Genomic DNA, 23,567 nt, shown 5'->3' with positions numbered 1-23,567 from the left:
AAAGCTGGCTGTCTGCCAAAGACACGGGGTATCACACAGAACTGGCATGGATTACAGGAATGTTAGCTCTTTCTCCCATTTCTGCATTCTGATGATTTGGATTAAGTAATGACTGTCACTATGGATTGATAGAAAGACAACTTGCTTAATGATTCATAGTCCCCCACCAACTTGCTACTTATAAACTGTCTTTTCTTTTTTCCCCCCTTAATATCTTAAACTCTGGAGTAAAAGGCTGAGGGAGATGTTCTGTTGTCTTATACAGAACTGTACAATAATAGGATGCAGGTGTTTTGAGTGCTAGATAAATATTATAGAAACATAATTAGCTGGATTAAACCACCAGTCATTTAAATGCAAATGATTTGTTATACTTGGGTGCTGTTACTGTATTGTCGCAATTCATACCAGATATCTTAGCAAAAGCAAGAGAGATGAATTAAGATAATCACTATGAGGGGTCATCTAAATGTAGTACTCAGTATGAGGTGGTCATCCAAATGTAGTACTAAAAGTACATCTTAACTAATTTATAATTCAGGACCAAAATCTAGTGCTTAGGGAAACCATAAGTATTTTTGACTCCCCAGGTGTTTTGTTGGTAAGCTAATGTAGGATTATATGAGTATGGATTTTGTAATTTCTTCATAAAATAAAGCAAGAGAAAAATATATCTATATGAATTTTTAATTCTGAATTTTGTTATATTTTTCAGAACAGTTTTGAGTAAATGCAGGTGACCAAACAGAAACTAAACAATTACAATCAGTGGAATATTTAATACATATTAGTACAATTAAAGATAGATAGAAAGATGATAGATGATAGATTGATAATGGATGGATGGATAGATAGATGGATGCAATATCCTGTAAGAACACTGAAGTAGAAAATTATTTTAGAATATGTTTCCTTTCAGGGATATTTTTGAAACTAAAATATACCTTCCCAGCTCACTCTACTGCTTCCCTCACCCCAAAACTATATATGTTAGTTTCTAAATGTTCTAGTGTATTTGAAAGGCAATCTCTTTGCATCATTGGATTAATTCAGGGTCCTGGTTCTTGCTTCAGTAGCTGCCCACTACGCACTAAGCAAAAGGTGAATTCAACAATGTTACTTTACATTTTTTCTATGTTCCCTGGGCACAATCTCTGCCTCCCCTCTCGGACACACACACACACACACACACACACACACACACACACACGTTTTTCTGCTTAAGCTAATTTATCGTTATTTCCTTATGTTCTTTACTTTTTGTATTCGCTTCACACGCTCTGGTGTTCTCATCTTTCCAGGCACAGGGAAACATACTCCCTCCAGTGCCTGTGGTCGGGTTTTCCTGGACCTGCAACCCTCCCCCTGCTCATCTGTCACTCTCAAAGTGGATTCTTCCATGAATACACCAGAACTAATCTTCTCCTTGGTACCCTGTAGCAAACCACAGTTTAGCAAATTGCCCTATGTAGCATGTGGTCATATAAAAATAAATCACTAATGTAGAAAATTGAAATGAGAAATAATTAGAATACTTGTCGTGTTTGAAGTCACTGTTGAAAATGAAAGTAGTGTGTTGTTTGTGATGCTATTCAGTTGGCTGCTTTATTTTTGCAAAGCTCCGAGAGTCTTAGAATTAACAGATACTCTGAGATCCTAAAAGTCCTATAACATGATTGCAACCAATTAGCTATTTCAGATACTTCCTACGTGGATTTCAGATTTCTAGCACACTTAAAATCATTTGTGTTTACAGCTTGCACATAGGCAGATTCCAAGTGTTGAATCCTTTTAAAATAACATATTGTTATCTCATAGCATAAAGAAATGATGAAAATCATTTATGCTGCTTTATGTTTAAATTTATCATGTAACAAGGCATATTCTCCCTTTGCATCTTCTTTTTAATTTTCTACAGGATAAGGATTTATAAAATAAAGGCTCTATTTTATAATAGATAGCTTTACATATATAATGCATGTATATAAAATACATATCTTACTACCCACAGAATGTGTCAGGAACCATATATATACATATATATACATATATATGCATATATATATGTGTGTGTATATATATACACACACGTACTATAGCAGGATGGGATAAGCGGATTGTGTGTGTGTGTATTGGTTGAGGTTAAAGTCGAGGCCACCTTTTGAACGCTGTGATGAAAGACAGAACAAAAACTTTCCTAAGCAAAATATATATGGGTATTTGCATTAGCATGTGTTTTAAGTCCTTCCCCCACTTCCTCAAACTTTCAGACATTCTGTTATTTGATAGCTTAATTCCCAAACATTGAGAACCAGAACAGATGGATATTGGAATCCTGGAAGAATTTTGGCTGAAGGCACAGGTTTATCTTCCACAAAGAACATAAGATCAGAGAATCTTAAAATGAAATGGGAAGAAATTTTGAGGATCGTCTTCACCACTCCGGATTAAAGCACAAGTTCTTTTTCGTTTTGGTCTTCTGAGAGCAGCTGGCTGGCTCCTGTAGGATAACCACAGCAAGGTGACTAGTGCAGTGGTCAAGCGCTTTGGCTGTTGTTCAGTCCCACTGGGCCTGTCTGTTCTACCTTTGCTAAGTCAGGGAGCTTAACCTTTTTATGCTTCAGTTTTTCCCCTGTAAAATGAGGTTAGTAATAATATTTACCTTACAGGGTGGTTGCAGGGACTAAAAGAGATGATGCCATAAAGTGAAGCATAATGCCTGGGAGAAAACTCCCAATGAATTTTAGCAGTTATTTTTATAAAATTACTTTGTCGAAGAGCTTGTTAAAAGTTTTTTTTTCATATGTTAAGTCCCAAACTACAATCTTGCTACTTCTATGTGTTAAAATCATTTATGCCTTCTTGAAGGTAGTCAAAAGGACTTTTTAAAGTCAGAACCATTTGAGCGCTTAAGTACAGGTAACTTATTTCTCAGGTGTTTTCCTTTGAAGCTGAAATCCTGAGTTATTTCATCTCCTCATAGCTATGATTCATCATTCTGGCTATTCTCCTTGGGGTATTGAGCATGTATGTAAATGTTTCTCTAGAAACTGAGTGACATATTCCTGGTGGGATAAAGAGGCAGAGTCGAGCAGAATTAGCACCTCCCCTTTCTTGCGTCCTTCGCTTCTGCTGCTGATGATTCTGTTTCTCTTATTATTTTGAGGCAGTTTATACTTCACTTTGAACAGGCTAAGTTTTCTTGTTACATCGAGGCAATTACATCTTACGTTTTGGGTGGTATCACTGGGATCAAGTTTGCAGTCAACTCAAAATCTGAGACAATGTTATCCCCTGTCCTTTTGATTGGATGCTTTTGTTATGTTGCCTTTGTCACGTATATTCGTCTTGTCTTTGTTTCACTAGACATTTTTAGGTCTTAGTGAAGACTGTGTATCTATTCCTATCAAAATAACTTTGGCCCCTGAGACCATCCTGGCTACTGCTGGACCGGAACAAGCACTGCCTCAGTTTCCTGGGGAAGATACCCAAAGTGGAAGGAGAAGTGGTACTCCGCAGAAAAGACAGAAGTCTCAGTGGGCAGACCCTATTTTTATATCCCATTTATTAGGAGCACTGTAACTATCTACCCCCCATAATGCTTTCTTTGGCCATGAGAAAATACTGTGGAAAGTCTGCCGACTAATTATGTCCTCATGACCTTGCAGCCTCATTTTGCTTTGGGCTAATTTTGTTTTTTTTCTTTGTCATCTTATTTCTATGTATTCATTTATGCAAAAACAATATCAGCAATATGTAATATGTGTTTGTCTTTTATGTTAGAGTGTTGTCAATTTTCTTAGAAAAACTAGTGAACATTTATTGAGCAACTATGCCGTGCAGGACAGTGCTCACTGTTATTAGGGGCATCTCTTTCCTTACCGAGCACCTTTGACACTAGCCACGGGCCCTGGACCGCTTTTGAAGCCATCTTCCAGTGGGCAAGGACAGTTGAGAGGCTTCCTGCTGGCCTTAAAGCCTAGATTGACTTGGAGTTGGTTCAAGGCAGAGTCTCTGTTAGCCCCATCTTCGGCATCTGTGCACTGATGGGAGTTCTCAGAGAACAGTAAGGAGTCTGTTGTTTTCCCAGGAATCTGCGAGGAAGGTGAAGAAATAACTGGACAGGTGCATGTGATGAAAGCTCTTTTGAAGAGTAAATGTCCATACTATGCTTTTATTGGTATACACTCATATATGCACCTCAACATTAGCTCAAAGATCATTTCAGGAATTGGCTACCACCTTCTTTGAGTCCTGTCTCACCAAGTTCTTCTGGTATTTATACTGCTGATTTTATAACCAGTATCCCTTCTCATCTTGTCATTATGATTTATACATTTGAATAACACATGGAGGTTTGGATTCTGCATATTCTAAAGTGCTTTCGATTATCACCAATCATAATGTCATAGAAACAGATGTCACATGCCAACACCTGGCCTAGGTACCTAGACTGTGGCTCATATAATAGGCCCCTGACCTTTGCTTATCTGGGTAAGCAAATTGGTCAAGTGTCAGGCAAAGGAATTCGAACATTATCCTATAAAGTTTTCTGTTACGGGAGAATATAGTCCAGAAATAACACGACCAGCAGTTTCATATATGTAGCGATACAGAGGAGGTGAGACACAGGTACGTCAGGAGACTTTTGCAGTAGACACGAGCAGAGGACGAAGAGGCCACGTGGAAGCTCAGTCTACAAGCATTGGTAAGTGAAGTAGAGAAAAGGAGGGAGAGCTTGGTTGCAGGTGATACTCTGAGTTTTTATTTGATTAAACAGTGGAAGAATTGTGACTTTAATAAGGGTAAGGAATCTGGAGGATGTGGCATGTCAGGAAGGGGTGAGTCTGTCCAATAGGTTTGCACATGGTGATTTTGAGTTGCCAGTAGAGGAAAAGCAGGGATTCAAAATTTAAAACAGAAGTAATAAGGGAAGCCAAAGCTGGACCAAAAGATTTGGGTTTATTTAAAGAAATTTTTGAAGTGATTGGATGGATGAGATTATCCACCGGGGACAAACTGAGAAGAGTGGACAGAGGTGATAGGAAGAGTGATGCCAAATTTTAAGTGACAGGAGGAGCAATGTCTGCACTCAGGTAATTCAAGAAGAGTAAAAATTATATAGGCAAATAGAATTGAATGCGATGACAATCAATAAGAATAATAACCAAGAATAATTGTGCAGTTTGATAATCTGAGATTATAATCTCTGGGTAAACCCATATTGCCATCTACATCTGTATCTTTCTATATGTTTTCATGTAATTTCATCTTTTTAAAAAATACGAGTATACTTTTGAAGGTAATATACAAGCTACACTAGCATCATGCTAAGTGGGGAATCAGCAAATCCCTTATCATTACAATTGAACAATACAATCATCATTTTTACCATCATTATTATTTAACAAGATTACAGAATGGAAATTACCATTATGGTCTAATATCGTGCTTGAAGTACTCAGGAAAAAATAGATGTCAGAAATGAAAAGTTGTGTTTATTATTTTTGCAGATTATTTTCTCAATCCAGAAATCCCCTAAATCAGTCAATATATCATAAATACTGAGAGCTCATTAATATTATCAAAATATATATATGTACAATGAAGCAGCTTACTTCTAAAAATCAGCAGTTGGAAATAAAATACGTGCGCTGTCGAATAGTAGCAGAAGCATAATATATCCAAGGATGAGTAGAACAAGACATACAAGAACATTATAAATAAAACTATAAGACATTGCCTGTTGGCCCTCCGAGCAGCACCATCGTGGTCATCAAGAACCAGCCTGTTATGAAGGGCAGAAAAAGGCAGTCGAGGAAAAAGTGGTTGATCCATTTTTCTAAGGAAGATTGGTTTGATGTGAAAGTACCAGCTATGTTCCATATAACAAGCATTGGAAACACAGCAGTGATGAGAACTCAAGGAACCCAAACCACATCTGGTGGTCTCAAGGTTGTGTTTTTGAAGTGAGCCTAGGGGATCTGCAGAGTGATGAAATGCCCTTTAGAAAGTTCAGGCTAATTACTGAGGTTGTTCACGGCAAAAAGTGCTGGCTAATTCTCCATGGCATGGATCTTACCCATGACAAAACGTGCTCCGTGATCAAAAACTGACAGAGCCTGATTAAAGCTCAAATTAATGTCAGAACTACCGCTGGTTATTTGCTTCATCTATTCTGTGTTGGTTTTTCTAAAAAACAAAAACAAAAAAACACCACAACAAGCAGATTCTTAAGACCTTGCCATTCAGCATCAACAGGTCTGCTAAAAATGGAAAATAGTGATGGAAATCATGAGCGAAAAGGGGCAGACATATGACTTGAAAGAAGTGGTCAATAAATTGATCCCAGATAGCATTGGAAAAGACAGAGAAAAGGCTATTTATCTGCTCCATGATGTCTTCATTAGAAAAGTCAAAATTCTGAAGAACCCCAAGTTTGAACTGGGGAAACTTGTGGAGCTTCCTGGTGAAGGTAGCAGTTCTGGAAAAGCTCCTGGGAATGAGACAGGTGCTCAAGTTGAATGAGCTGAAGGATATGAGACTCAGTCCAAGAATATGTTTAAAATTCAGACTTTTAATGGTGACAAAAACCTATTGTGATGTTAAATAAATAAAATATATCAAAGAGAAAAATAAAAATTAAAAATAGAACTATAAGACTTCATGAAGGAAATGTAATAAGAGGTAAATGTCATTAACAATTCTCTTGGTTGATGTGTCTCAATATTGTAAAGATGTTATTTCTTCACAGATATTTTATGTATTTATTAGAGTCCACCTATCCCCCACTCCCTAGAAAATGACATCTTTTTTTGAGGGGAACAAGTAATTCCTAATTTCATTTGAAGACTAAACCTTTACATTGAAAGAAAAAATCAGGATACTGTGATAAATAATAATAATAAACTTGCCTTGTCAAATTCTACATGTAATATAAATATTGGTAAAGTGACCAAAAAGGAATTTAATGAGAATAAATGTTATTAGCAAAATAAGTCAAAGTAAATGTGGCAATTTACTTTTGGGGCTAGAATTTTTATAATGTTGACAAAAATATAGATTAGTAAATAAAATTGAGATAATTTGAAATTTGGAAAATTGCTTAAAATATTTATTCATTATTATATATCAAAATCAGCCCTCACATATTAAATATTTAGCTGTTGAAATAATAAATTTTACTTTTGTAGTGCTCAAAGGCAAGAATAATTTGGAAAAAATACTAAAAGATTTCACTATATAAACTTTTTTTGATAAAAAGAGACAAAACACTTAATAAGTAAACAATATACTGGTGAAAGATTTGCAGTGTAGATGCGCGACAAAGGTTCGCCACACCCAGGACCAGTGATGGTTAGGTTTTATAACAGGTGAAGTGGTCAAAGTCAATGAAAGTGATGATATGACCACATACATTATCAATTAAAGATGTACCCCACGGGTACCTCTGTGAGTATATGGGAATTTACATGAGCTTTTGTTGGAGATTAAACTGATAAGACCTTTCAAAGGGCAACCTGTTAGTATGTATATAATATGAAGATTAGTGGACCTATTAGTTCAGAAAGTCATACTGAGAAATATTGCCTAAGGAAATAATTAAAGTATGGATTTATATGTGTGAAGTATATAGATTTTCTGAAGAGTACTTATGATACAAAACCAGGAAAACATTTTAAATTATATGGTAAGTTAACTTATAATAATACATTGCTATACAAAACACACACAAATGAACACATAAGAAGATGGTACCTCCATCAAATACTGAAATCAAGATGTTCATAATATGCTCTTACGTGAGTATTATAGGCTACACATATAATATAATTTCATTTAAATGAGAGAAAAGGAGAGAGATATAATTTTAATACTTAGTGGCTGGAAGGATATACACTAAAACATTTTTTTAAAGATATGGGACCTATAGATTATTTTCATTTTTTGTTACAGTTTTTATACATAAAATAAGCATATATTAACTTCTAGTTGGGAAAATACAAGGTTATATATAAACATTGTCTCATTTATTTAAGACATGAAGGCAGCAAATGTATTCTGTGCTCAGCTTATGGAAAGAGAGCAAATTGTGCAAATTATTTGCTATCACAGCACTTTCATGAATCCTCAACAACCACAACCAATTTGAGCTTCCTTAGTGGAAACTTTTAATGAGTGTTCAAGTTATGCTACAATAATGCAGAGTCACTCAGCTGACGCGAGATAGTAATTCTCTAACTCGGAGGCGTCCGTGGGAAAGTCTAAATCTCGAGAGTAGAGCACTCGAGTTCTGCTTCTGATATGTTCCCTGAGAAAATCTAGGACATGAGTTAAAAAGCCACTTTGAATGAGAATTAGCCAACTGTGATACAAAAAAATAATTGGAAGAACAAGATTAAATTTTGACATTTATACTCACACAAAGAACCTGAAATGGAAAAAAGAAAAGATGCATTAGCCTTCCACATCTTCTGGCAGACAATTCAGCTTGTAATGCTTTCATTTGTCCATGAAGGGATGTATCTGAGCAACCTGGGAAATGGTGCTAGGATACAGCATCCTTTGAGAATAAAACTCGATATCCAAGTACTAAGGTGTGTGAAGCTTAACATTTTTGTTGCAAAGTAGTTAATAAAAAAAAAAATGTAACTGAGCCTTAAATACTACTAAGCGAAGCATACGATATTAGCTAGTTTCTACTCTCAGCTGCCAGTTAGTTTGCTAGAGCTGCTATAACAAGGTACCACAGACTTGGTGACTGGAACAACGGAACTATGTTTTCTCACAGTTCTGTAGTTTGGAAGTCAGGGTTGCTTTCTTCTGACACCTCTCTCCTTGGCGTGTAGGTAGAGTCTTCAGCTCTCACACCTTCACGTGTGTGTTCATGTCCTAATCTCCTGTATGACCCATCTCCATACACAGTCACATTCTGAGGTACCAAAGCTTAGCACTTCAACACACAGATTTGGGGGAAATACACCTACACTGAAGGAATTTCAATTTATACTGACTGTAGAAATGAATGAACAAATCTTTAGTACTGTTGTAATTGTTTTGTTACAATTTATGCATTTTGTCACAATTTAATGTATTCAACTAAGAAATATGCAGAAAAATACTGAAATGCTATAAATTTTCTGAAAATGGGAAATTAAAATATTTTTCATGTCATATTTTAGTGTAGTATGTTTATAAAATTATGTCATTTATATGATATCCTTAGGGGTGCAGAAGTGTATAAAGGTAAGTAAAGATTGTAGAGCAAGACCGCATAGCTTTTATGATATGTAATTATTGTTGAATCAATGAGTCCGTTTACAAGCAATTATATTGTGGGCCAGACACCCTTCTATTTACTTTTCATAACAATAAGCAAAAGAAATAGAGGTCTTACTTTCAGAGCATTCACATTCAAATGGGAAAGAGAATAAATAAATGTGCAAGCCAATAATTAAAATAAGTTTAGGAATTTTATATGCCACCAGGAGAGAATAAGGTAGGAAAATATGGCAGGAAGTGGTGGGCTGGTATCCACTAGGGCCAGGGAAGGCCTCTGCTGAGATGACATTTGCGTTATTACCTTACTGATAAGAAGTGCTCTCTAAACAAAGGAACAATACAAGCAAATTCCATTTGAATAAAATGATCTGCATGGGTTTAAAGGGCAGAAGTTGGTGATTTTGACTAAAATAAAGAGACCAAAGTGGAGGAGAGGACTGTGGTGAGGGAGAGAGACCTTCAGATTATAGAGAGATTTAGGGATTGCAGTAAAAAGTTTAGATTTTAAGTATAATTGCATTCCTTGGAAGATTTGAGTCAGGAGAGTAAGTTGGCCTCACAAACACTTAAGAAAGATCATTCTTGCTCAGAAGAGAGGCAGGAAGGGGAGGATGGAGACCAGTAGAATAGCTGCTACAGTGGTACAGGCAAGAGGGGAAGGTGGACTTGAGAAGGGCTGGGGAAGTAGAAATGGGCAGAAGTCATCAAATTTGGGAAATCAGATTTTGGAGATACAGATGACAGGAGTGAAGGCTGGATTGGGTGTGTAGCGTAACAAGGAACAAGTAATTCAAGATGAATCTTAACTTTTGTTTTGTCAGGGTTTTTTGTTAGTTTGTTTCTATTACTGTGTGAAAGGTGGTATGTTTACTGGATGACTTTTTGAGGGGCATATTTGGAGGAAAAATGGCAAGTTCTCTCTTGTCGAGGGAAATCTGAAATGGAGAGGATAATAGACAATGGGAGATGAGTCTTCTTCTCAGGAAAGGGTTCCCTCTAGGTCAGTCATTTAAGTTTGAGAGTTTTCAGTGTGTAGTTGGTATTTGAAGCCTTGGGGAGCTGGATGAGGTTAGACAGGTTGAATACAGAGAGAGAAAAGAAGGTATTCTAGGACAGTGTTACATAGATTTCTCAGGTTTAGAGGAGATGGAGGTCCTAGTAAAAAATAATAGTTCACAAAGTAAAAGAAATTCAAGAGTATAGAGTCTGGGGGACCTAGATATGTTTTCAAGAAGGAATAATCCATTTTGTCCAATGCTACTGAATAGTTGAATAAGGTGAGAATAGATAATTTATCATTTGCTTTGGTAAAATATAAATTTTTGGTGTTCTCACTAAAAGTCATTTAATTGGATTGATGGTAATTAAAGCACTATTTGAGTACATTTAATGAAAAATAAGAGATGAAGAAATAGATATGAAGGGTCAAAAAGTAAGCAGAAAAATATGAAATTAAAAAATATTAAAACTTTAGAAAAGATTACATCATATCATTATGCCCTTGTGGGAAGAAGTTTTTTTTTTCATGAAGACATAAAAAAAAAAACACTGATAAATTTGACTCTAATTACAATAAAAAGAAAATAAAAACAATAACAAAAACATTTTTAGTCATTAGGAAAATTTAGATCAAAATTACAATGAAATACTGTCTACACCCAATTATACAAAATATCCATAACATAAAAAGCCCCAAGTTAATAACAGCCTTATCAACTGAATGTCTATCAACTGAAGAATAAATGTAAAGGAAAAAAAGCATATAATCACATAGACAATCAAAATGCACCACATTCCAATCATCTTTAGTAACTAATAAAGGGTTGGTATTGATTTAAACAGACAGTTGAACAATCCAGTAATATTTTCACAGAGTAGCACTAACTTTCTCATATTTTGGACTAACTTTATAATGTTTTTGTCTCACTGACTTAACAGGTGTCTGTATTTTAAAGGATACATCTATTGAGTGAGTGAGAATACTACTTATTCGTCAATTCTAAACCTTTGTCAGGCCAATTCTCCTCTATAGAGGTAGTATTGTAAGTGGGTTTTAATTTAGTCTCATAATACATTTGAACAACTACCTCTGTAAAGTCATAAATATTATTAGCTTCTCCAAGATTAAATTTACCTACGATTTTTGTATTATATCATATAGTAGTGTCATGGATACACAGTACACTATAAATTAGATGTAATGACAAATTTGTCCTTTTTAACAAAATCTACGTTTTCTTATAGAAATATGGGTTAGTGACCATTTCTCTATTATTTCAAGATTTCACACTTCTTAAAAACACAGCCAAATTCTTTTTCTTTTGTTTCATGGTTTGAGAGATAGTTTCCCAGTGAGATGTGTCCCGTAACTGGATCCATCTGTTCTCCATGGGGAGCCCTCTAGTCCTATTTAAAGTTTTAGTTCTATTTAGGGTTCCAGCCAAGATGGAGACATAGGTAGAGATGCTTCGCTGTCTCAAGAAAGCAAAAGAGAATAACAACCAATTTAAATACAAAAAACATCCAGAACTGTCAGGAAATTAAACTGCTTGGAAGTTGGACATCCAAGGAGTTAAAGAGGAAATACTCATCGAGCCTGGTAGGAGGGGCAGAGATGGGAAGGCAGGGCAAAGAGGATGCATGGCCAGGCAGTGAACCTGGTGGGTGAGGGTGGCAGCTGGCAGCCAGGATTTCCCACATTTGCAATAAGATAAGCCTGGAGGAACAATGGGGGAGGGAGACAAATTGCGCAACTCAGGGTTTCAGTGTGGGAAACTAAAGCCTCAAAACCTCTGGTTGTGAAAATCTGTGGGGGTTATAGCACCAGGAGAAACTCCCAGTCTCACAAGAGAATCCATTTGAGAGGCCTACGGTATCCTAGAACATACACAAGGACACCCACCTGAGAATCACACCTGAAAGGGCACAATCCACTTGTGGGAAACCAAGAAAGTGATGGAAAGTGGGGCAAGAGCTGAATAAGTGGCATTGTTCCCTCTCTGACCCCTCCCCCACAGATAGCACCACAATGCAGCGCAGTGAGTTGCCCCACCCTGGTGAACACCCAGAGTTCCATCCCTTACAACATAACAGGTGCGCTGAAACAAACAAAAAAATATGGCCCAAATGAAAGAACAGATCACAACTCCCCCCAAAAAGAACTAAGTGATGAGGAGGTAGCCAGCCTATCAGATGCAGAATTCAAAACACTGGTAATCAGGATGCTCACAGAAATGATTGGGTATGATTGCAAAATAAATGAACAAGTGAAGGGTATACAGAGTGAAATAAAGGAAGATATACAGAGAACCAACAGTGAAGGGAAGTAAACTGGGACTCAGATCAACAATTTGGAACAAAAAGAAGAAATAAAGATTCAACTAGAACACAATGAAGAAACAAGAATTCCAAAAAATGAGGAGAGACTTAGGAACCTCTGGGACAACTTTAAATATTCCAACATCTGAATCACAGGGGTTCCAGAAGGAGAAGAGAAAGTGCAAGAAATTGAAAACTTATTTGAACAAATAATGATGGAAAACTTCCCCAACCTAGTGAAGGACCTAGACATGCAAGTCCAAGATGCTCAGAGAGTCCCAAAGAAGTTGGATCCAAGAAGAAACATGCCAAGACACATCATAATTAAGTTATCCAAGATTAAAGACAAGGAGAGAATCTTAAATGCAGCAAGTTAAAAGGAGACAGTTACCTACAAAGGAGTGCCAAGAAGACTATCAGCTGATTTCTCAAAAGAAATATTACAGGCAAGAAGAGGCTGGAAAGAAGTATTCAAAGTCATGAAATGCAAAGACCTACATCCAAGGTTATTCTATCCAGCAAAGCTATAATTTAGAATTGAAGGGCAGATAAAGTGCTTCCCAGGTAAGGTAAAGCTAAAGGAGTTCATCATCACCAAGCACTTATTACATGAAATGTTAAAGGTACTTATCTAAGAAAAAGAAGATCAAAAACTATGATCAGTAAGATGACAAGAAACTCATAACTATCAACAACTGAACCTAAAAACAAAAGCAAACTAAGCAAACAACTAGAACAGGAACAGAAGCACAGAAATGGGGATCGCGTGGAGGGTTATCATTGGGGAGAGGGTACGGGAGAATGGGGGAAAAGGTACAGGGAATGAGAAGCATAACAAGTAGGCACAAAATAGGGTGAGGTTAAGAATAGTATAGGAAATGGAGAAGCTAAAGAACTTATGTGTACAACCCATGGACATGAGTTAAGGGGGTGGGAAATGCTGGAGGTTTCAGTGTTGCAGGGTGGAGGGGCATGAAGGGAAGAAAAAAATTGGGGCAACTGTAACAGTGTAATCAATAAAATATACTTAACAAATAAAGTTTTAGTCCTATATAAAGCTTGTCCAATACCCACAAGTTACGTTATAGAAAAGGAATGGTTGGCTCTCAATCATGGCATTGATAAAAAGCCATTGGTCTGATGGCACATAAATTACTATTTACATCCATTTAATGATAAACCTCCTTCACCCCCAAAAAGAAAAATGGAAGGTGAAGAAGCAGATAAAACATGGCAGACACCTTGGAAGAATTTAACTACAGTAGAGAAATGGGAATCCACTAGAAGCACATGTGGATCCCTGAGAATTTATGCTTACAGGTGTTTTTGTAGATGTTGCTTAAATTAGATGATATTAGTTGGTTTGGTGAAATGAATTATTTAGTAAAGAAGAAACTGATAGTGCAGCAAGACAGGAACACCTCAGGAAATAATCCCTGGAGTACTTAAGAGGAGATGAGATCTAGGACATGCGAGAGAGGTTGCCCTTGGATAGACAGGTTATGGAGCTACTGATTGGGGGTGAATTGGAAGAATTGGTGGTGAGCAATAATCCTTATGCATTATGCAATGAAATAATCCTTATTTTATGCATTTGTTCTCTTTATGCATTGTTAGTGCTGTCATCAGCTGAGTATGATGGAATGACAATGTCTAGGGAACTTGAGGAACACATTGTGAAATAGTCATCTGGAAGAGGGGTACGTAAATTTACTAGGGGAGTGCTGTAGTATGTAAGGCAGTCTGGCACTGTTAAAGGGTTCCTAGAATTGAGTTGTGAACTTGTGATTGGTACTGCTGCATGAACCAGTAATGTTCAGCTGTTGAGCTCAGCGTTTTTTAATTATTGAGGTGTAACTAACATAACACTATATTAATTTCAGATATATAATGTAATGATTTGACATTATATAATGCCATATATATATGATTGCCATATATGTAATGTCATATATATAATTGACATTATATAATGATTTGACTTGCATATATTGCAAAATGATCACCACAATAAGTGCAGTTAACATCCATTGGATACAGGTATAGTTTTTTGCTGGGGTTGAGAACTTTCAAGATCCACTTTCCTAGCTACTTTCAAATATGAACACGGTATTATTAACTATAGTCATCATGCTGTACCTTATTTCCCATGACTTATTCATTTTGTTACTGAAAATTTGTACCTTTTGACCCCCTTTACTTGTTTCACCCACCCCCCACACACTGCCTCAGGCAACCAGCAATCTGTTCTCTGTATCTGAGCTCAGCTTGTTTGGTTTTGTTTTTTGTTTTTTAAGATTATACTTATACGTGAGATCATAAGTACTTATCTTTTTTTCCCTCTGACTTATTTCACATAGCATAATTCCATTACGTTCCTTCACTTTGTCACAAATGGCAAAATTTATTCTGTTTTTTGGCTGAATTTTATACACACGGTCATACAGGGTGGGGCAAGTGTAGGTGTACAGTTGTGAGTATGCAAAACACAGTCTATTCTTATCTTGTATTAATTATTTGCCACGGGAACAACTGTAAACCTACTTTTGCCCCACCATATATATATGTATCTGTATGTATATATGTATATGTGTGTATATAGATGTATGTATATGTGTGTGTATATGTGTATATATATTTCATTTTCTTTATCCACTCATCTACTGATGGACACTTAGGTTGCTTCCATGTCTTGCCTATTATAATTAATGCTGCAGTGAACATGGGGGTTTGGGTAACTTTTCTAGATACTAACTTTATTTCCTTTGGGTAAATACCCAGCACTGGAATCACCAGATGATGTAGCAATTCTGTTTTGAATTTTTTGAGGAATGTCCGTACTGTTCTTCATAATGGCTGCACCAATTTGCATTTCCACGAGGGTTCCCTTTCCTCCACATCCTGGCCAACACCTGTTATTTCTTATCTATTTGGTAATAACCATTGTAACAGGTGTGAGGTGATACCTCATTGTGGTTTGGATTTCCGGTTTCCTGATGATTAGTGATGTTGAGCATCTTTTCATGAGTCTGTTGCCCATCTGTGTGTCCTCAGAAAAATGCCTACTCAATCCTTCGCCCATTTTATAATCCAATTTTTTGCCATTGAGTTGTATGAGTTCTTTATGTATTTTAGATATGAACTCTTTATCAGATATGTGATTTGCAAATATTTTCTTCTATTTGACAGATTGTTTTTCATTTCATTGATGGTTTTCTTTGCTGTGCAGAAGCTTTTTGTTTTGATGTAGTCCCACTTGTTTAATTTTGCTTTTGTTGCCTTTGCTTTTGGTGTCAAATCCAAAAAATCTTGCCAAGAGTGATGTCAAGGATCTTCTTGCACATGTTTTCTTATGGAATTTTATAGTTTGAGGTCTTGCATTGAAGTCACTAATATATTTTGAGATAAATTTGTGTATGTTGTAACTTAGTGGTCCAGTGTCATTCTTTTCGTGTGGCTGTTGGGTTGAATTTTTGTAAGGAAAATACAGTAACAAAGAAAGCCAAGATACGTGCAGGCAAGTAGTACCACTGAACTGTTGAATACTGGCTGAGCAAGAAGAATATGAATATATGAATGTGGTGATAAGTAGCGAAGATCTGATGTGGTAGAGAGGAGGCCTCAGTGATATCAGAAAATTGTTGGAATTTTAGAATAAGTGGCCTGGAAGGATTAGATGTGATACTCAGACAGGAGGTGCAGTTGTCAGTGATAACAGGGCCTACTGTAGAACCACGTGCACCCGTGACTAAGATAAGGTGGGAAAAAAGGTCATTGAACCAAAGGGTATCAAGGAGATGAGAGGCCATATTCTTGATTTATTTTTTTTTTATGTAGCTAAGAATGATGAGAGCATCTGTTGTGAATTGGGAGACAGAGAACTAGGAACCAAAGTCATCACTCCAAATGAGGGATGCATTGGGAATGTCAGAAGGTTCAGTAAGGACAGTGAGGAAGGAGATGGAGTAGAGAAGTTGGATGACACGCATTTCAAAGGAGGTGGCATTTGAAAGAGGAGAGAGAGAGTTCAAAAACTTCAAGGAAGAGCAAAGAGGGTGCTTATACACTTACCTTACGTGGTTTTCTTCCTCTGCTTTGACATGTGGGAGGAAACAAAAACAACCTCTTCTTAAGAATGTGAAAGGAGAAGCATGCCTTCAAGAAGACCTAGGTGTCAGATAATAAGTAGGTAGGTAATAAGTTGAATGAGTTTCAGAGAAAACTTAGGATATCAGAGAGCAAGTTTTACAGGGAATATTAATAAGGCTTGTGAGGGAAGGGCTGGAGCATTCTTGAATATAAGTGTTAGTGTTTTTATGATGGATAATCTGGCAGACTGGGATTTCTGATGGTGACTGAGATGAACGTGGAACAGTTGTAAGGCAAACTGGTAATATTTCTGGTCCTTAGGGCTGGATATTATTTAAGGTGCCAAACCATCAGGGGAGTTGGTTGTAATCTTAGGAGAATTAATACCTAGAAAAGGAGGTGATTGAAGAAGGGCTAGAATCTGAGAGGAGAAGCTGGAAGTACGAGGGCTCTGGACTTTTCACTTGCTGGAGGTGTTTTAAGATCATTGTAAATATAGGCCAGTCAAGGTGTCTGTGATATCCTGGACTGTTGCGCTCAGTCAGAGTCTATGGCAGCCTCTCTCTAGTGAGCCTTCCTGTCCTACAAAGGTTGAAGACTAAGACCTACATTACCTAGGCAGATTTCAACATGATTTCTGTATTTGTTTTAGATTCTGTCAGTAAGATGGGTTTAGGTGAGATGAATTTGAACTGAGTTATGGGGAGAAAGGTGCAGGGAATAAGAACATCGTAACCCTGCTGGTACAGATGGTGACAGGACAGAATGGTTTGGGGGCTGGCAGTTCTAACCCTGAGTGGTGGGTTTCTCAATAAGTAACGGAGTGTCAGTTCCCTTGGTGCTTGAGTATAAGGCATTATTTTTGAAAGCTTAGACTGGACTCTACCTCTTGAGCCCTCCCAGTGATTCTGTAAGTCATTTTAAATCCTATAATAAATGTCCTTTCCCAAACTACCAGAGTATTTGATTTCTTCCACAACTTACACCAAACCTTTGTAATCCGAAAGTTACCCCTACCCAACCTCAGGTTGGGCACCCAATCTAATACATATTTTGTCTTTGGAGGATAAAACTTGTTAACTAGAATCATCAAATTTTTGTCTTAGAATTTTATTTTATTTCATTATGTTTTAAGAAATAAGATAAGAACCAGTTGATCAGGAGAAGTCATGGATGTTACTGTTAGAAGGGAAGCCTCATTATTCACTGGGTTGAATTGGGAGAACAGAGTTACAGGTATACCTGATTTATTGTTCTTCACTTCATTGTACCTCACAGATGTGAGTTTTACACATTGAAGGCAAGACCCCCACCCACAAAAGGATTAGACTTACTTTATTGCAGTGGTCTCAAACTGAACCCACAATATCTTTGAGTTGGATCTGTAATCTTGAGCTGGTTTGTAGTGTGTGCATGTCTGTGTGTGTGCATATGTATCAGAAATATTACTGGGTAGCTTAGAAATGTTATTAAATGACTCGATATGACACTGTTTTCCTAGAATCAGAAATTACCTCACCAACAGACCATTGATTACTTCCTCTTATTCTCCTTTCTGTTCTCAAGTAGGCAAAAATGGTACTTGAGATAATAGTCACTCATTAATTTCTGAGATATTATTATATGCCTGTGTATGTCAGCCACTCAGCTATGTTTTGGGAATCCAGGTAAGGAAAAACTAGCATAAATCTTACAGTTAACTGCAAAGGGTGGATGGAAACAAAAAAAATACCAATTGAATATGATGAGCATTATAATTGAAAGGGAAGACTTGGGGTTAGGAAGCAAATCTAGCAGGGCAACCTAAGCTAGTGTAGGTAGGTTGTGCTTCTCAGGGAAGTTTGCTATCAACTGATTTCTGCATGTACTGGTGGACTTAACAATACATGCATGTGGTAACAAACGCAAATCTCAAAAGTTTAACGTGACATAAGTGTATCTCTTTCTCTCATAAAGTCAAAGGGGTGTTTATTGGGGGCTGGCTTCTCCTCAGTGTTGACCCACATTTCCTCTCCTCCCTCTGGCTGCTCCTTAGTTCTCTAGGGTCTCCTCAGATTTCCCTGCTGCATTGACAACATTCAGCTGCCGAAAGAACAGAGCCAGTTTGAGGAGGATTGTGTATCTGATACTCAATTATTTCATCCTGGAAGGCATTGCTCACATGCCGTAGAGAACAGTCAGATGGATCCACCAAGATACGAGAGCGGGGTGGAAGGAGACGGGTGTGGGAAGTATAGTCCTTGACACGAGAGGTGCTTCCCAGCAACAGTTCTGTATTCCGCAAGAGAAGGAGAAATTTCCTGGGAGAGTAGCTAGTTGTCTCTGCCGCATGAAGAGAAAGAGACACACTTGCATTTTTGAGACAACTAACATCATATAAAACTGACTTAGAGAAAAATATGACTGCAAAATAAACTGTTACTATCACTAATTTTAGTATCTTTGGGGGGATGTTGGGCCCAAGTAGATATTTTTCATATAATACATGGAAATTATGACTTTAAATTGGGTCATTAAATGAAAATGAGCTCTAGCTAGGATGCACATTGAGACCTAATGATAGTGTTCTGTGGAAGGAATCTATCCTAGAATTTAAACCTGTGACCCATTCACAAACTTGAAATATTTAGAATGCTAGCTAGAAAATGTTGATTTGACACAAATTCTACGTTCAGTGTAACCATTGTTATTGATAGTTTTTGTATGGAATCAATATAAACAATGGAGACAAGCTACATAATTTGCATTATAATGGAAGATTTATGGGGGGCCAAAAAACTCCTGAACTAACACCAATGGACTTGTGACAACAAATTATTTTTACTTTTAAAAGTTAAATATTTCAATATTTCTTTTTTTACTTTCAAAAATTAAAAAAAAAATTAGTTATTCAATTACAGTTGTCTGCATTTTCTCCCCATCCCTCCACCCCAAATATTTCAATATTTCTAATGTTTTAGAAACTAGCCTGTGATATTGTGATTTATAATAAGTACATATTTGACCTTGGTCCCCACTTCTGGCATTTGAGGTCTTAAAACCCTTGGAATTTCCCAAGTGATGAGAGGCACAAAGGAATCTCATATTATCTTAATGAGGTGACTATTTTAATTGAAGTATAACTGGCCTATAGCATTATATTAGTTTCAGATATGGTGACTTGATATTTGCATACACTGTGCAATGATCACCATAAGAAGTCTAGTTACCATCTGTCCCTGTACAAAGTTAATGCAATGTTACTGACTGTATTCCCCACGCTGATCCCCTTCACCTGTTTCCTCCTGCCTCATCCTCCCCTCTGTCAATTACTAATCTGTTTTCTGTGTCACTGAATCTGGTCATGTTTTGTTTGTTTTGTTTTTTATATTCCACATATAAGTGAAATTATGTGGGATTTTTTTTTCTGTCTGACTTATTTCACTCAGCACGATACCCTCTAGGTCCATCCATGATGCTGCAGATGGCAGGATTTCATTTTTTTATGGCTGAGTCATATTCCATTGCATATATGTTCTACATCTTCATCCGTTCATCCATTTACAGACACAGGTTGTTTCCCTATCTTAGCTATTGTTAACAATGCTGCTTTGAACATAGGGGTGGATATATGTGTGTGTGTATGTATGTATGTATATGTGTGTGTGTGTGTGTGTATATATATATATATATATCCTTTTGAGTTAGTGTTTTCATTTGTTTCAAGTAGATACCCAGAAGTGGAATTACTGGATCATATGGTGGTTTTATTTTTTAATTTGGGGGTATTATGAGATGACTTTTTGACTCCACCTAAGGATGAGGACTAATCGCCAGGAGAGCCAACCATGTGATTACTGGGTTGGAACTTTAGGTCCCACACCTGCCTTCAGGGAAGGGGACAGGGTCTGGAGGTTGAATCATTTTTGAAATGCTAATGATGTAATCAGTCATGGCTCTTTAATGAAGCTCCCATAAAAACCCCAAACGACAGGATGGGGAGAGCTTCCAGGTCGTTGAGCACGTGGAGTTGCTGGGAGAGTGGTGCCTGGGGAGGGCGCGGAAGCTTCCGTCCTTTCCCCCTGCCTTAACCTATGCATCTCTTGCATCTGGCTGTTCCTGAATTATATCCTTTATAATTAACTGGTGATGTAGTAAGTAAAATGTTTCTCTGAGTTCTGTGGGCTGCTTTAGCAAATTATTTAAACACAAGGAGGAGGTTGTGAGAACCTCTGACTTAGAGCCGGTTGGTCAGAAATATAGGTGGCAACCTGGGCTTGTGGCTGGTCTCTGCAGTCTAAGGAGGGATTCGGGGAACCTCCGTCTGTAGCCAGCTGGTGAGAAGCACAGGTAGCAGTTTGGGATTGCGATTGACCTGTTAAGTAGCGGGTGGAGCGGGTGCGGTCTTGCAGGCCTGAACAATGTCTTTACCTGCAGAGCCTGATGCTGTCTCTGGGTAGACTGTGTCAGACTTGAGCTGAGTTGTAGGACATCCAGATGGTATCTGAGAAGTACTTGTTTGTGTTGGGAAGCCTCCATACATACACACATTGGAATTGGGTCCAGGAACCCCAAAGCTGGCCTTTTACACAATTAATTTTGAAAACAATTAACAGAGAAATTAAATAAATTCCCAATAAATTTTTACATAGATTACTGATTACTAATATTTTGTCACATTTATTTTCTCTCTCTCTTTCTTTCTTAATAAGATGAAGAACTAGCTAGCTATAGGTACCGGTTGTTTTGTTTTTTTGTTTATTTTGCAGACTCAACTGAGATACTGCCATCATCATGACAGAAGACCCCTAAATACTTACGCATGGCCCTCCTAAGAGGAAGCACTTTCTCTTATATAAAAATAATACAGTTTGCAATGTGCAAAATGTAACACAATATAGTACTCTTATCTAAAATATGATGTATATTCAGAGTTCTTCAATTGTCTAATAATGTTTTTTATAACTATTTTTTAATTTAATTGAGGATCCAAGCAGGGATTGTGCATTGCATTTAGTTTTCGGTATCACTTAAGTTTTTAAATAGCATTGAACATTTTTGAAGAATTCAAGATAGTGTTTTAAAAGCTATTTCTGAGCTTAGAATTGTCTCATCATTTCCTCATGATTAGATTCAAGTTGAGCATTTGTCATGGAGTATTGCATTAGGACACCTGTGATATTAGTTTCTCTCATTGTTGGTGATGTCACTTCATTGCAGAGTTACTGTGGCGTCTGATTTCTCCTCTGGAAAGCTATGTTTTCCTCTTTGTTATTAATAATTTAGCAGTGAGGTAATGTCTTAGGAATGTGTGAAAATCCCGTTTTCTAACAACTTTTTATCCTGTTGATGAACCTTGCCTGGAATAAGTAGTAAAAGTGTGTGGCAAAATGTATATTTTATTTTATTTTATGTATTATTTTTATTCTCACTGAGGACATTTTTTTTTCATTGTTTTTAGAGAATGAGAAAGGGAGGGAGGAAGGGAGAGAGAGAAAAATCAGTGTGAGAGGGAAGCATTGACTGGCTGCCTCTAGCACTTGCCTGGTCTGGGGATCTTACCTGCTCAGATCAAGGATCTAACCCAGAGTCCAGGTGTGTGCCCTGACCGGGAATCAAACTTGCAGTCTTTCAGTTACAGGATAATGCTCCAACCAACTGAGCCACACTGGCCAGGGCAAAGTGTTTATTTTTTATTTTTATTTTTCCTATGTCACTTTGTCCCTACACACAACCCCCTTTCCTCTTCCTCTTCCTTCTTGTTCTTCTTAGTTTTCCCTCCTCTCTTCCTCCTTCTCTACCCCTCCATTCCCCTTCATCCCCCTTTCCTTTCCTCCCTCTCCTTTTTCCTTCCTCCTTTCTTTCTTTTGTTTACCTCTTCCCCATCCTTTTATGATTACCATTGTTGACTCATGGACTCAATGGGTGGTGATACCTACCATGATCCCAGTTTCCTTTTCTGTAAATCCACTGGGGAAAGACTGTCTGGTAGCATCTACTGCTTATCAGACACATTGCTACATGCAGAGCTGATAAGAAGAGAGCACAGAAAATGCCCTGTGCTCGATAGCTACTAAGTACATATGACCTTCAGACAGAGCTTCATGAGTTTTCTAAAATTTCCTTGCTTTCTGGCATGCGAAGACCCACTTTATCCTCTCCCAGTCTCAGTCTTGTTATCAGCTATGTCTCTAGAAGCTCCAGTTCTTTTTAATAGGAACTGTGTAGAAACAAAATTCTGAGCATTAGGTTTAATGGAATATTTTTAAAAAATGGCCTTAGGATGGAGCATTACTCCAGTACTACTCTTGTCAGCGCAGACATTTTTAGGTCACTGGAACTTATTTAGAGATCAGTGTGGTTCAGTGACGAGGAGCCTTCATTGTGCAACCACACTGCACAGGTTTTCTCTAAGCTCTGCCCACTCTACCTTTGTGACTTACAGTAAGTTGTTTTGTCTGTGTATACCTCTTTGCTTCTGCCTTGTCATCTATAAAAGGGGTGTAATAGCCCTGGCTGCTGTCACTCAGTGGATTGAGCACTGGCCCATGAACCAAAGGGTCGCTGGTTCAATTCCCAGTCAAGGCACATACCTGAGTTGCAGGCCAGGTCCCCAGTAGGGGGCCGGTGAGAAGCAACCACACATTGATGTTTCTCTCCCTCTCTTTCTGTCTCTCTTCCCCTCTGTCTAAACATAAATAAATAAAATCTTTAAAACAGATAAAAGGGGTATAATAGAGGACCTTCCTTATTGAATTGCTAACTTATTCTTTGGTTCGACATATCGTTATTGAGTACCTAGTATGTGACAGACAGACACTCTTCTAGGGGGTACAAGACAGACAAGAATCTCTGTCTCTGGCTTTCCTTGTCATGTGGGAGGTAGATTCTCCACCCCT

The 23,567-nt window shown here is 37.5% G+C and overlaps 1 protein-coding gene and 1 pseudogene across 4 annotated transcripts in view; both read left to right on the top strand.

Moving 5' to 3' along the window:
* LOC112296552 (small ribosomal subunit protein eS1 pseudogene) overlaps positions 1-16,610 on the top strand; it is a 41,264-nt pseudogene extending 24,654 nt beyond the window's left edge.
* The window catches only part of LRFN5 (leucine rich repeat and fibronectin type III domain containing 5), a 268,158-nt gene that overhangs the window by 32,943 nt on the left and 211,648 nt on the right, over positions 1-23,567 (top strand). The gene's annotated exons all lie outside the window — the stretch shown is intronic.

This window comes from Desmodus rotundus, chromosome 7 (genome assembly GCF_022682495.2).
Source record: "Desmodus rotundus isolate HL8 chromosome 7, HLdesRot8A.1, whole genome shotgun sequence".
NCBI lineage: Eukaryota > Metazoa > Chordata > Mammalia > Chiroptera > Phyllostomidae > Desmodus > Desmodus rotundus.
This window is presented reverse-complemented; position numbering and strand designations above follow the sequence as displayed.